The sequence below is a fragment of the Diabrotica virgifera genome, chromosome 9, assembly GCF_917563875.1.
Source record: "Diabrotica virgifera virgifera chromosome 9, PGI_DIABVI_V3a".
Lineage (NCBI taxonomy): Eukaryota > Metazoa > Arthropoda > Insecta > Coleoptera > Chrysomelidae > Diabrotica > Diabrotica virgifera.
This window is the reverse complement of record NC_065451.1, coordinates 123,884,706-123,899,235: the sequence shown is the minus strand read 5'-3', so window position 1 is coordinate 123,899,235 and position 14,530 is coordinate 123,884,706.

The following is a 14,530-nucleotide window of genomic DNA, read 5'->3' as shown; positions in this document are numbered from 1 at the left end:
CTTCATCAGATTAGGTTCAGGCGGCTTTGGACGAGTATAACAAGCGACTCATCGTACGACCGGCATTAAATATGATATTAAAAGGTTTAGAGAGTAGAATGTAAGGTGGATTCACATCCTGGAGGTGGAGACTAGTGAGAAGGTGGGCAACCACCTTCACTGCACGAGACACATGGGGGCTTGGAAGCATATAAAAAATCTGTACATGCTTATTTAATATTCGCAGATCGACCTTCGCCACTTTGTGAAGAAGAACCCATACACGGAATCGCGATTAGGAGATGTGCTGCTGCATGATGTGGGCCAAGCCCTCAAACACCTTCACGTAACACTCAAATGCGTGCATCATGATGTGAAACCACTGAATATCCTTGTCCACGGTAACTACTTCAAATTAACCGACTTTGGCCTAATGACAGATTACAGTGCGGTAAGTTAATAAAAATTAGTAATATAGTATACAAGGGGCTTGGAAGCAAATGAAAAATCTGTACATGCTGATTCAATATTCGAAGATAGACCTTCACCAGATTAGGTTCAGGCGGCTTTGGACAAGTATACCAAGCGACTCATCGTACGACTGGCATTAAATATGCCATTAAAAGGATTGGAGAGCAGAATGTAAGGTGGATTCACATCCTGGAGGTGGAGAAAAGTGAGAAGGTGGGCAACCACCTTCACTGCACGTAGTACATGGGGGCTAAGAAGCATATAAAAAATCTGTAAAAGCTGATCATACCAAGCGACTCATCGTACGACAGGCATTAAATATGATATTAAAAGGTTTAGAGAGCAGAATGTAAGGTGAGCAACCACCTTCACTGCGCGGGGTACATGGGGCTTGGAAGCAAATGAAAGATCTGTACATGCTGATTTAACATTCGTAGATCGACCTTCACCACTGTGTGAAGAAGAACCCATACACGGAATCGCGGTTAGGAGATGTGCTGCTGCATGATGTGGGCCAAGCCCTCAAACACCTTCACGTAACACTCAAATGCGTGCATCATGATGTGAAACCACTGAATATCCTTGTGGACCGTAACTACTTCAAATTAACCGACTTTGGCCTAATGACAGATTACAGTGCGGTAAGTTAATAAAAATTAGTAACATAGTATACATGGGGCTTGGAAGCAAATGAAAGATCTGTACATGCTGATTCAATATTCGCAGATCGACCTTCACCAGATTAGGTTCAGGCGGCTTTGGACAAGTATATCAAGCGACTCATTATACGACCGGCATTAAATATGCCATTAAAAGATTTAGAGAGCAGAATGTAAGGTGGATTCACATCCTGGAGGTGGAGAATAGTGAGAAGGTGGGGCAACCACCTTCACTGCACAGGGTACATGGGGGCTTGGAAGCAAATGAAAAATCTGTACGTGCTGATTCAATATTCGCAGATCGACCTTCACCACTTTGTGAAGAACCCATACATGGAATCGCTGTTACGGGATGTGCTGCATGATGTGGGCCAAGCCCTCAAACACTCAAATGCGTGCATCATGATGTGAAACCACTAAATATCCTGGTCCACGGTAACTACTTCACATTAACCGACTTTGGCCTAATGACAGATTATAGTGCGGTAAGTTAATAAAAATTAGTAATATAGTATAAATAATTAATTACACTTTTATGGAAGAGAGGAAACAGAAATTAATAATAGAAGTCAAAAAGAATGAACCTATACCATGCAAGGTGGGCAACCACCTTCACTGCACGAGACACATGGGGGCTTGGAAGCATATAAAAAATCTGTACATGCTTATTTAATATTCGCAGATCGACCTTCGCCACTTTGTGAAGAAGAACCCAGACACGGAATCGCGATTAGGAGATGTGCTGCTGCATGATGTGGGCCAAGCCCTCAAACACCTTTACGTAACACTCAAATGCGTGCATCATGATGTGAAACCACTGAATATCCTTGTCCACGGTAACTACTTCAAATTAACCGACTTTGGCCTAATGACAGATTACAGTGCGGTAAGTTAATAAAAATTAGTAATATAGTATACATGGGGCTTGGAAGCAAATGAAAAATCGGTACAGGCTGATTCAATATTCGAAGATCGACCTTCACCAGATTAGGTTCAGGCGGCTTTGAACAAGTGTACCAAGCGACTCATCGTACGACTGGCATTAAATATGCGATTAATAGGTTTAGAGAGCAGAATGTAAGGTGGATTCACATCCTAGAGGTGGAGACTAGTGAGAAGGTGGGCAACCACCTTCTCTGCACGGGGTACATGGGGCTTCGAAGCAAATGAAAGATCTGTACATGCTGATTCAACATTCGTAGATCGACCTTCACCACTTTGTGAAGAAGAACCCATACACGGAATCGCTGTTATGGGATGTGCTGCATGATGTGGGCCAAGCCCTCAAACACCTTCACGTAACACTCAAATGCGTGCATCATGATGTGAAACCACTGAATATCCTTGTGCACGGTAACTACTTCAAATTAACCGACTTTGGCCTAATGACAGATTACAGTGCAGTAAGTTAATAAAAATTAGTAGTATAGTATACATGGGGGTTGGAAGCAAATGAAAGATCTGTACATGCTGATTCAATATTCGCACATCGACTTTCACCAGATTAGATTCAGGCAGCTTTGGACGAGTATACCAAGCGACTCATCGTACGACCGGCATTAAATATGCCATTAAAATGTTTAGACAGCAGAATGTAAGGTGGATTTACATCCTGGAGGTGGAGAATAGTGAGAAGGTGGGCAACCACCTTCACTTCACGGGGTACATGGGGTCTGGGAAGCAAATGAAAAATCTGTACATGCTGATTCGCAGATCGACCTTCACCAGATTAGGTTCAGGCGGCTTTGGACGAGTATAACAAGCGACTCATCGTACGACCGGCATTAAATATGATATTAAAAGGTTTAGAGAGTAGAATGTAAGGTGGATTCACATCCTGGAGGTGGAGACTAGTGAGAAGGTGGGCAACCACCTTCACTGCACGGGGTACATGGGGCTTGGAAGCAAATGAAAGATCTGTACATGCTGATTCAACATTCGTAGATCGACCTTCACGACTTTGTGAAGAAGAACCCATACACGGAATCGCTGTTATGGGATGTGCTGCATGATGTGGGCAAAGCCCTCAAACACCTTCACATAACACTCAAATGCGTGCATCATGATGTGAAACTACTGAATATCCTGGTCCACTGGAACTACGTCAAATTAACCGACTTTGGCCTAATGACAGATTACAGTGCGGTAAGTTAATAAAAATTAGTAATGTAGTATACATGGGGCTTGGAAGCAAATGAAAGATCTGTACATGCTGATTCAATATTCGAAGATAGACCTTCACCAGATTAGGTTCAGGCGGCTCTGGACAAGTATACCAAGCGACTCATCGTACGACTGGCATTAAATATGCCAGTAAAAGGATTGGAGAGCAGAATGTAAGGTGGATTCACATCCTGGAGGTGGAGAAAAGTGAGAAGGTGGGCAACCACCTTCACTGCACGTAGTACATGGGGGCTAAGAAGCATATAAAAAATCTGTACATGCTGATCATACCAAGCGACTCATCGTACGACAGGCATTAAATATGATATTAAAAGGTTTAGAGAGCAGAATGTAAGGTGAGCAACCACCTTCACTGCGCGGGGTACATGGGGCTTGGAAGCAAAGGAAAGATCTGTACATGCTGATTTAACATTCGTAGATCGACCTTCACCACTGTGTGAAGAAGAACCCATACACGGAATCGCGGTTAGGAGATGTGCTGCTGCATGATGTGGGCCAAGCCCTCAAACACCTTCACGTAACACTCAAATGCGTGCATCATGATGTGAAACCACTGAATATCCTTGTGCACCGTAACTACTTCAAATTAACCGACTTTGGCCTAATGACAGATTACAGTGCGGTAAGTTAATAAAAATTAGTAACATAGTATACATGGGGCTTGGAAGCAAATGAAAGATCTGTACATGCTGATTCAATATTCGCAGATCGACCTTCACCAGATTAGGTTCAGGCGGCTTTGGACAAGTATATCAAGCGACTCATCATACGACCGGCATTAAATATGCCATTAAAAGATTTAGAGAGCAGAATGTAAGGTGGATTCACATCCTGGAGGTGGAGAATAGTGAGAAGGTGGGCAACCACCTTCACTGCACGGGGTACATGGGAGCTTGGAAGCAAATGAAAAATCTGTACGTGCTGATTCAATATTCGCAGATCGACCTTCACCACTTTGTGAAGAACCCATACATGGAATCGCTGTTACGGGATGTGCTGCATGATGTGGGCCAAGCCCTCAAACACTCAAATGCGTGCATCATGATGTGAAACCACTAAATATCCTGGTCCACGGTAACTACTTCACATTAACCGACTTTGGCCTAATGACAGATTATAGTGCGGTAAGTTAATAAAAATTAGTAATATAGTATAAATAATTAATTACACTTTTATGGAAGAGAGGAAACAGAAATTAATAATAGAAGTCAAAAACAATGAACCTATACCATGCAAGGTGGGCAACCACCTTCACTGCACGAGACACATGGGGGCTTGGAAGCATATAAAAAATCTGTACATGCTTATTTAATATTCGCAGATCGACCTTCGCCACTTTGTGAAGAAGAACCCATACACGGAATCGCGATTAGGAGATGTGCTGCTGCATGATGTGGGCCAAGCCCTCAAACACCTTCACGTAACACTCAAATGCGTGCATCATGATGTGAAACCACTGAATATCCTTGTCCACGGTAACTACTTCAAATTAACCGACTTTGGCCTAATGACAGATTACAGTGCGGTAAGTTAATAAAAATTAGTAATATAGTATACATGGGGCTTGGAAGCAAATGAAAAATCGGTACAGGCTGATTCAATATTCGAAGATCGACCTTCACCAGATTAGGTTCAGGCGGCTTTGAACAAGTATACCAAGCGACTCATCGTACGACTGGCATTAAATATGCGATTAAAAGGTTTAGAGAGCAGAATGTAAGGTGGATTCACATCCTGGAGGTGGAGACTAGTGAGAAGGTGGGCAACCACCTTCACTGCACGGGGTACATGGGGCTTCGAAGCAAATGAAAGATCTGTACATGCTGATTCAACATTCGTAGATCGACCTTCACCACTTTGTGAAGAAGAACCCATACACGGAATCGCTGTTATGGGATGTGCTGCATGATGTGGGCCAAGCCCTCAAACACCTTCACATAACACTCAAATGCGTGCATCATGATGTGAAACTACTGAATATTCTGGTCCACTGTAACTACTTCAAATTAACCAACTTTGTCCTAATGACAGATTACAGTGCGGTAAGTTAATAAAAATTAGTAATGTAGTATACATGGGGTATGCAAGCAAATGAAAGATCTGTACATGCTGATTCAATATTCGCAGATCGACCTTCACCAGATTAGGTTCAGGCGGCTTTGGACAAGTATACCAAGCGACTCATCGTACGACTGGCATTAAATATGCCATTAAAAGGATTAGAGAGCAGAATGTAAGGTGGATTCACATCCTGGAGGTGGAGAAAAGTGAGAAGGTGGGCAACCACCTTCACTGCACGGGGTACATGGGGGCTAAGAAACATATAAAAAAATCCATACATGCTGATCATACCAAGCGACTCATCGTACGACCGGCATTAAATATGATATTAAAAGGTTTAGAGAGCAGAACGTAAGGTGGGCCACCACCTTCACTGCACGGGGTACATGGGGCTTGGAAGCAAATGAAAGATCTGTACATGTTGATTCAACATTCGTAGATCGACCTTCATCACTTTGTGAAGAACCCATACACGGAATCGCGGTTAGGAGATGTGCTGCTGCATGATGTGGGCCAAGCCCTCAAACACCTTCACATAACACTCAAATGCGTGCATCATGATGTGAAACCACTAAATATCCTGGTCCACGGTAACTACTTCACATTAACCGACATTGGCCTAATGACAGATTCTAGTGCGGTAAGTTAATAAAAATTAGTAATATAGCATAAATAATTACACTTTTATAAAAAAATAGAACTTTTGATAATACCATGTTTTTATTATTTATACCAGAATATAAAAAGTTTAATAAAAATAATTATGTTTCAAATCAAAATTCAAATGCTGATTCGCAGATCGACCTTCACCAGATTAGGTTCAGGCGGCTTTGTACGAGTATACCAAGCGACTCATCGTACGACCGGCATTAAATATGATATTAAAAGGTTGAGAGAGCAGAATGTAAGGTGGATTCACATCATGGAGGTGGAGACTAGTGAGAAGGTGGGCAACCACCTTCACTGCACGGGGCACATGGGGCTTGGAAGCAAATGAAATATCTGTACATGCTGATTCACTATTCGTAGATCGACCTTCACCACTTTGTGAAGAAGAACCCATACACGGAATCGCGGTTAGGAGACGTGCTGCTGCATGGTGTGGGCCAATCCCTCAAACACCTTCACATAACACTCCAATGCGTGCATCATGATGTGAAACCACTGAATATCCTGGTCCACGGTAACTACTTCAAATTAACGGACTTTGGAACAATGACAGATTATAGTGCGGTAAGTTAATAAAAATTAGTAATATAGTATAAATAATTACACTTTTATAAAAAAATAGAACTTTTGATAATACCATGTTTTATTATTTATATCAGAATATAAAAAGTTTAATAAAAAATAATTATGTTTCAAATCAAAATGTCAATTTTTTAAATATAACAAAGATTTCCGATACCGGGGATTTAACACGAGCCTCTTGGGTAAAAGCACAGTATCTTCTCCACTACTGTAGGAAATACAGTCGGCCAATTAATAAGTTTTGGGGCACTTCCCAATTTTCAGGGGCTTTTAAAACTTTGTTAGTGAATTCTATTCTGCCTCTACACAGAAAAAACCATTTAACTGTGAAGAGGATGATCCGATTAATGTTTTTTTACCGATGTCTAAACTGTTTAATCCAAATGTATTACAATCTCCGAACTGTGATGACTATAAAATATCATATGCTGAACAAGTAAGCATGTCAAAAGATTCCGATTCTAAAGAAAATTCAGGAAATTTCCACCAGTTATGTAGCAGGTTTTATTTAAAAAAAAGTCGTTCGTTGTTCAGATCGCAGAAAAACACTGTTTTCTGCAAATTATGCATCTGACAACTATATGCTCCTCGATCTAAGGGAATACACCAGTGGCATTCGAAGATTATGCTATCCAACTTTTTCTCTTGTAGATTCACTTTATGGGCTTGTAAAAAGTGTTGACTTTTGTTTGAATGAACAACCACATTCAAGATTTTTAATAAACACTGTTGAATCAATTGTATTCGCTAAAGTAAATTTAGAATTCATGACTTGCAAGTCTCTTAAAATGAATCTAATTAAATTAATATTAAAATTTATAATTAAGACGATGAACACAACGGAAGACAGGAAACAGAAATTAATAATAGAATTCAAAAACAATTACCTTATACCATGCAAGGTGGGCAACCACCTTCACTGCACGGGGTACACTGGGGCTTGGAAGCATATAAAAAATCTGTACATGCTGATTCAATATTCGCACATCGACCTTTGAACAAGTATACCAAGCGACTCATCGTACGACTGGCATTAAATATGCCATTAAAAGGTTTAGAGAGCAGAATGTAAGGTGGATTCACATCCTGGAGGTGGAGACTAGTGAGAAAGTGGGCAACCATCTTCACTGCATGGGGTACATGGGGCTTGGAAGCAAATGAAAGATCTGTACATGCTGTTTCAACATTCGTAAATCGACCTTCACCACTTTGTGAAGAAGAATCCATACACGGAATCGCTGTTATGGGATGTGCTGCATGATGTGGGCCAAGCCCTCCAAACACCTTCACATAATACTCAAATGCGTGCATCATGATGTGAAACCACTGAATATCCTGGTCCACTGTAACTACTACAAATTTACCGAGTTTGGCCTAATGACAGATTACAGTGCGGTAAGTTAATAAAAATTAGTAATATAGTATACATGGGGCTTGGAAGAAAATGAAAGATCTGTACATGCTCATTCAATATTCGCAGATCGACCTTCACCAGATTAGGTTCAGGCGGCTTTGGACAAGTATACCAAGCGACTCATCGTACGACTGGCATTAAATATGCCATTAAAAGGTTTAGAGAGCAGAATGTAAGGTAAATTCACATCCTGGAGGTGGAGAATAGTGAGAAGGTGGGCAACCACCTTTACTGCACGGGGTACATGGGGGCTTGGAAGCAAATGAAAAATCTGTACGTGCTGATTCAATATTCGCAGATCGACCTTCACCACTTTGTGAAGAACCCATACATGGAATCGCTGTTACGGGATGTGCTGCATGATGTGGGCCAAGCCCTCAAATGCGTGCATCATGATGTGAAACCACTAAATATCCTGGTCCACGGTAACTACTTCACATTAAACGACTTTGGCCTAATGACAGATTATAGTGCGGTAAGTAAATAAAAATTAGTAATATAGTATAAATAATTAATTACACTTTTATGGAAGACAGGAAACAGAAATTAATAATAGAATTCAAAAACAATGAACCTATACCATGCAAGGTGGGCAACCACCTTCACTGCACGAGACACATGGGGGCTTGGAAGCATATAAAAAATCTGTACATGCTTATTTAATATTCGCAGATCGACCTTCGCCACTTTGTGAAGAAGAACCCATACACGGAATCGCGATTAGCAGATGTGCTGCTGCATGATGTGGGCCAAGCCCCCAACACCTTCACGTAACACTCAAATGCGTGCATCATGATGTGAAACCACTGAATATCCTTGTCCACGGTAACTACTTCAAATTAACCGACTTTGGCCTAATGACAGATTACAGTGCGGTAAGTTAATAAAAATTAGTAATATAGTATACATGGGGCTTGGAAGCAAATGAAAAATCTGTACATGCTGATTCAATATTCGAAGATCGACCTTCACCAGATTAGGTTCAGGCGGCTTTGAACAAGTATACCAAGCGACTCATCGTACGACTGGCATTAAATATGCCATTAAAAGGTTTAGAGAGCAGAATGTAAGGTGGATTCACATCCTGGAGGTGGAGACTAGTGAGAAGGGGGGCAACCACCTTCACTGCACGGGGTACATGGGGCTTGGAAGCAAATGAAAGATCTGTACATGCTGATTCAACATTCGTAGATCGACCTTCACGACTTTGTGAAGAAGAACCCATACACGGAATCGCTGTTATGGGATGTGCTGCATGATGTGGGCAAAGCCCTCAAACACCTTCACATAACACTCAAATGCGTGCATCATGATGTGAAACTACTGAATATCCTGGTCCACTGGAACTACGTCAAATTAACCGACTTTGGCCTAATGACAGATTACAGTGCGGTAAGTTAATAAAAATTAGTAATGTAGTATACATGGGGCTTGGAAGCAAATGAAAGATCTGTACATGCTGATTCAATATTCGAAGATAGACCTTCACCAGATTAGGTTCAGGCGGCTTTGGACAAGTATACCAAGCGACTCATCGTACGACTGGCATTAAATATGCCATTAAAAGGATTGGAGAGCAGAATGTAAGGTGGATTCACATCCTGGAGGTGGAGAAAAGTGAGAAGGTGGGCAACCACCTTCACTGCACGTAGTACATGGGGGCTAAGAAGCATATAAAAAATCTGTACATGCTGATCATACCAAGCGACTCATCGTACGACAGGCATTAAATATGATATTAAAAGGTTTAGAGAGCTGAATGTAAGGTGAGCAACCACCTTCACTGCGCGGGGTACATGGGGCTTGGAAGCAAATGAAAGATCTGTACATGCTGATTTAACATTCGTAGATCGACCTTCACCACTGTGTGAAGAAGAACCCATACACGGAATCGCGGTTAGGAGATGTGCTGCTGCATGATGTGGGCCAAGCCCTCAAACACCTTCACGTAACACTCAAATGCGTGCATCATGATGTGAAACCACTGAATATCCTTGTGCACCGTAACTACTTCAAATTAACCGACTTTGGCCTAATGACAGATTACAGTGCGGTAAGTTAATAAAAATTAGTAACATAGTATACATGGGGCTTGGAAGCAAATGAAAGATCTGTACATGCTGATTCAATATTCGCAGATCGACCCTCACCAGATTAGGTTCAGGCGGCTTTGGACAAGTATATCAAGCGACTCATCATACGACCGGCATTAACTATGCCACTAAGATTTAGAGAGCAGAATGTAAGGTGGATTCACATCCTGGAGGTGGAGAATAGTGAGAAGGTGGGCAACCACCTTCACTGCACGGGGTACATGGGGGCTTGGAAGCAAATGAAAAATCTGTACGTGCTGATTCAATATTCGCAGATCGACCTTCACCACTTTGTGAAGAACCCATACATGGAATCGCTGTTACGGGATGTGCTGCATGATGTGGGCCAAGCCCTCAAACACTCAAATGCGTGCATCATGATGTGAAACCACTAAATATCCTGGTCCACGGTAACTACTTCACATTAACCGACTTTGGCCTAATGACAGATTATAGTGCGGTAAGTTAATAAAAATTAGTAATATAGTATAAATAATTAATTACACTTTTATGGAAGAGAGGAAACAGAAATTAATAATAGAAGTCAAAAACAATGAACCTATAGCAAGGTGGGCAACCACCTTCACTGCACGAGACACATGGGGGCTTGGAAGCATATAAAAAATCTGTACATGCTTATTTAATATTCGCAGATCGACCTTCGCCACTTTGTGAAGAAGAACCCATACACGGAATCGCGATTAGGAGATGTGCTGCTGCATGATGTGGGCCAAGCCCTCAAACACCTTCACGTAACACTCAAATGCGTGCATCATGATGTGAAACCACTGAATATCCTTGTCCACGGTAACTACTTCAAATTAACCGACTTTGGCCTAATGACAGATTACAGTGCGGTAAGTTAATAAAAATTAGTAATATAGTATACATGGGGCTTGGAAGCAAATGAAAAATCGGTACAGGCTGATTCAATATTCGAAGATCGACCTTCACCAGATTAGGTTCAGGCGGCTTTGAACAAGTATACCAAGCGACTCATCGTACGACTGGCATTAAATATGCGATTAAAAGGTTTAGAGAGCAGAATGTAAGGTGGATTCACATCCTGGAGGTGGAGACTAGTGAGAAGGTGGGCAACCACCTTCACTGCACGGGGTACATGGGGCTTCGAAGCAAATGAAAGATCTGTACATGCTGATTCAACATTCGTAGATCGACCTTCACCACTTTGTGAAGAAGAACCCATACACGGAATCGCTGTTATGGGATGTGCTGCATGATGTGGGCCAAGCCCTCAAACACCTTCACATAACACTCAAATGCGTGCATCATGATGTGAAACTACTGAATATTCTGGTCCACTGTAACTACTTCAAATTAACCGACTTTGGCCTAATGACAGATTACAGTGCGGTAAGTTAATAAAAATTAGTAATGTAGTATACATGGGGTATGCAAGCAAATGAAAGATCGGTACATGCTGATTCAATATTCGCAGATCGACCTTCACCAGATTAGGTTCAGGCGGCTTTGGACAAGTATACCAAGCGACTCATCATACGACTGGCATTAAATATGCCATTAAAAGGATTAGAGAGCAGAATGTAAGGTGGATTCACATCCTGGAGGTGGAGAAAAGTGAGAAGGTGGGCAACCACCTTCACTGCACGGGGTACATGGGGGCTAAGAAACATATAAAAAAATCCGTACATGCTGATCATACCAAGCGACTCATCGTACGACCGGCATTAAATATGATATTAAAAGGTTTAGAGAGCAGAACGTAAGGTGGGCCACCACCTTCACTGCACGGGGTACATGGGGCTTGGAAGCAAATGAAAGATCTGTACATGCTGATTCAACATTCGTAGATCGACCTTCATCACTTTGTGAAGAACCCATACACGGAATCGCGGTTAGGAGATGTGCTGCTGCATGATGTGGGCCAAGCCCTCAAACACCTTCACATAACACTCAAATGCGTGCATCATGATGTGAAACCACTAAATATCCTGGTCCACGGTAACTACTTCACATTAACCGACATTGGCCTAATGACAGATTCTAGTGCGGTAAGTTAATAAAAATTAGTAATATAGCATAAATAATTACACTTTTATAAAAAAATAGAACTTTTGATAATACCATGTTTTTATTATTTATACCAGAATATAAAAAGTTTAATAAAAATAATTATGTTTCAAATCAAAATTCAAATGCTTATTTGCAGATCGACCTTCACCAGATTAGGTTCAGGCGGCTTTGGACGAGTATACCAAGCGACTCATCGTACGACCGGCATTAAATATATTAAAAGGTTGAGAGAGCAGAATGTAAGGTGGATTCACATCCCGGAGGTGGAGCCTAGTGAGAAGGTGGGCAACCACCTTCACTGCTCGGGGTACATGGGGCTTGGAAGCAAATGAAATATCTGTACATGCTGATTCACTATTCGTAGATCGACCTTCACCACTTTGTGAAGAAGAACCCATACACGGAATCGCGGTTAGGAGACGTGCTGCTGCATGGTGTGGGCCAATCCCTCAAACACCTTCACATAACACTCAAATGCGTGCATCATGATGTGAAACCACTGAATATCCTGGTCCACGGTAACTACTTCACATTAACGGACTTTGGAATAATGACAGATTATAGTGCGGTAAGTTAATAAAAATTAGTAATATAGTATAAATAATTACACTTTTATAAAAAAATAGAACTTTTGATAATACCATGTTTTATTATTTATACCAGAATATAAAAAGTTTAATAAAAAATAATTATGTTTCAAATCAAAATGTCAATTTTTTAAATATAACAAAGATTTCCGATACCGGGGATTTAACACGAGCCTCTTGGGTAAAAACACAGTATCTTCTCCACTACTGTAGGAAATACAGTCGGCCAATTAATAAGTTTTGGGGCACTTCCCAATTTTCAGGGGCTTTTAAAACTTTGTTAATGAATTCTATTCTGCCTCTACACAGAAAAAAACATTTAACTGTGAAGAGGATGATCCGATTAATGTTTTTTTACCGATGTCTAAACTGTTTAATCCAAATGTATTACAATCTCCGAACTGTGATGACTATAAAATATCATATGCTGAACAAGTAAGCATGTCAAAAGATTCCGATTGTAAAGAAAATTCAGGAAATTTCCACCAGTTATGTAGCAGGTTTTATTTAAAAAAAAAGTCGTTCGTTGTTCAGATCGCAGAAAAACACTGTTTTATGCAAATTATGCATCTGACAACTATATGCTCCTCGATCTAAGGGAATACACCAGTGGCATTCGAAGATTATGCTATCCAACTTTTTCTCTTGTAGATTCACTTTATGGGCTTGTAAAAAGTGTTTACTTTTGTTTGAATGAACAACCACATTCAAGATTTTTAATAAACACTGTTGAATCAATTGTATTCGCTAAAGTAAATTTAGAATTCATGACTTGCAAGTCTCATAAAATAAATCTAATTAAATTAATATTAAAATTTATAATTAAAACCATGAACACAATGGAAGACAGGAAACAGAAATTAATAATAGAATTCAAAAACAATGAACCTATACCATGCAAGGTGGGCAACCACCTTCACTGCACGGGGTACATGGGGCTTGGAAGCACATAATAAAATCTGTACATGCTGATTCGATATTCGCAGATCGACCTTCACCAGATTACGTTCAGGCGGCTTTGGACGAGTATACCAAGCGACTCACCGTACGACCGGCATTAAATATGCCATTAAAAGGTTTAGAGAGCAGAATGTAAGGCAGATTCACATCCTGGAGGTGGAGAATAGTGAGAAGGTGGACAACCACCTTCACTGCACGGGGCGCATGGGGGCTTGGAAGCATTTAAAAAATCTGTACATGCTGATTCAATATTCGCAGATCGACCTTCACCAGATTAGGTTCAGGCGGCTTTGGACGAGTATACCAAGCGACTCATCGTACAACCGGCATTAAATATGACATTAAAAGGTTTAGAGAGTAGAATGTAAGGTGGATTCACATCCTGGAGGTGGAGACTAGTGAGAAGGTGGGCAACCACCTTCACTGCACGGGGTACATGGGGCTTGGAAGCAAATGAAAGATCTGTACATGCTGATTCAACATTCGTAGATCGACCTTCACTTTGTGAAGAAGAACCCATACACGGAATCGCGGTGAGGAGATGTGCTGCTGCATGATGTGGGCCAAGCCCTCAAACACCTTCACGTAAAACTCAAATGCGTGCATCATGATGTGAAACCACTGAATATCCTTGTGCACGGTAACTACTTCAAATTAACCGACTTTGGCCTAATGACAGATTACAGTGCGGTAATTTAATAAAAATTAGTAATATAGTATACATGGGGCTTGGAAGCAAATGAAAGATCTGTACATGCTGATTCAATATTCGCAGATCGACCTTCACCAGATTAGGTTCAGGCGGCTTTGGACAAG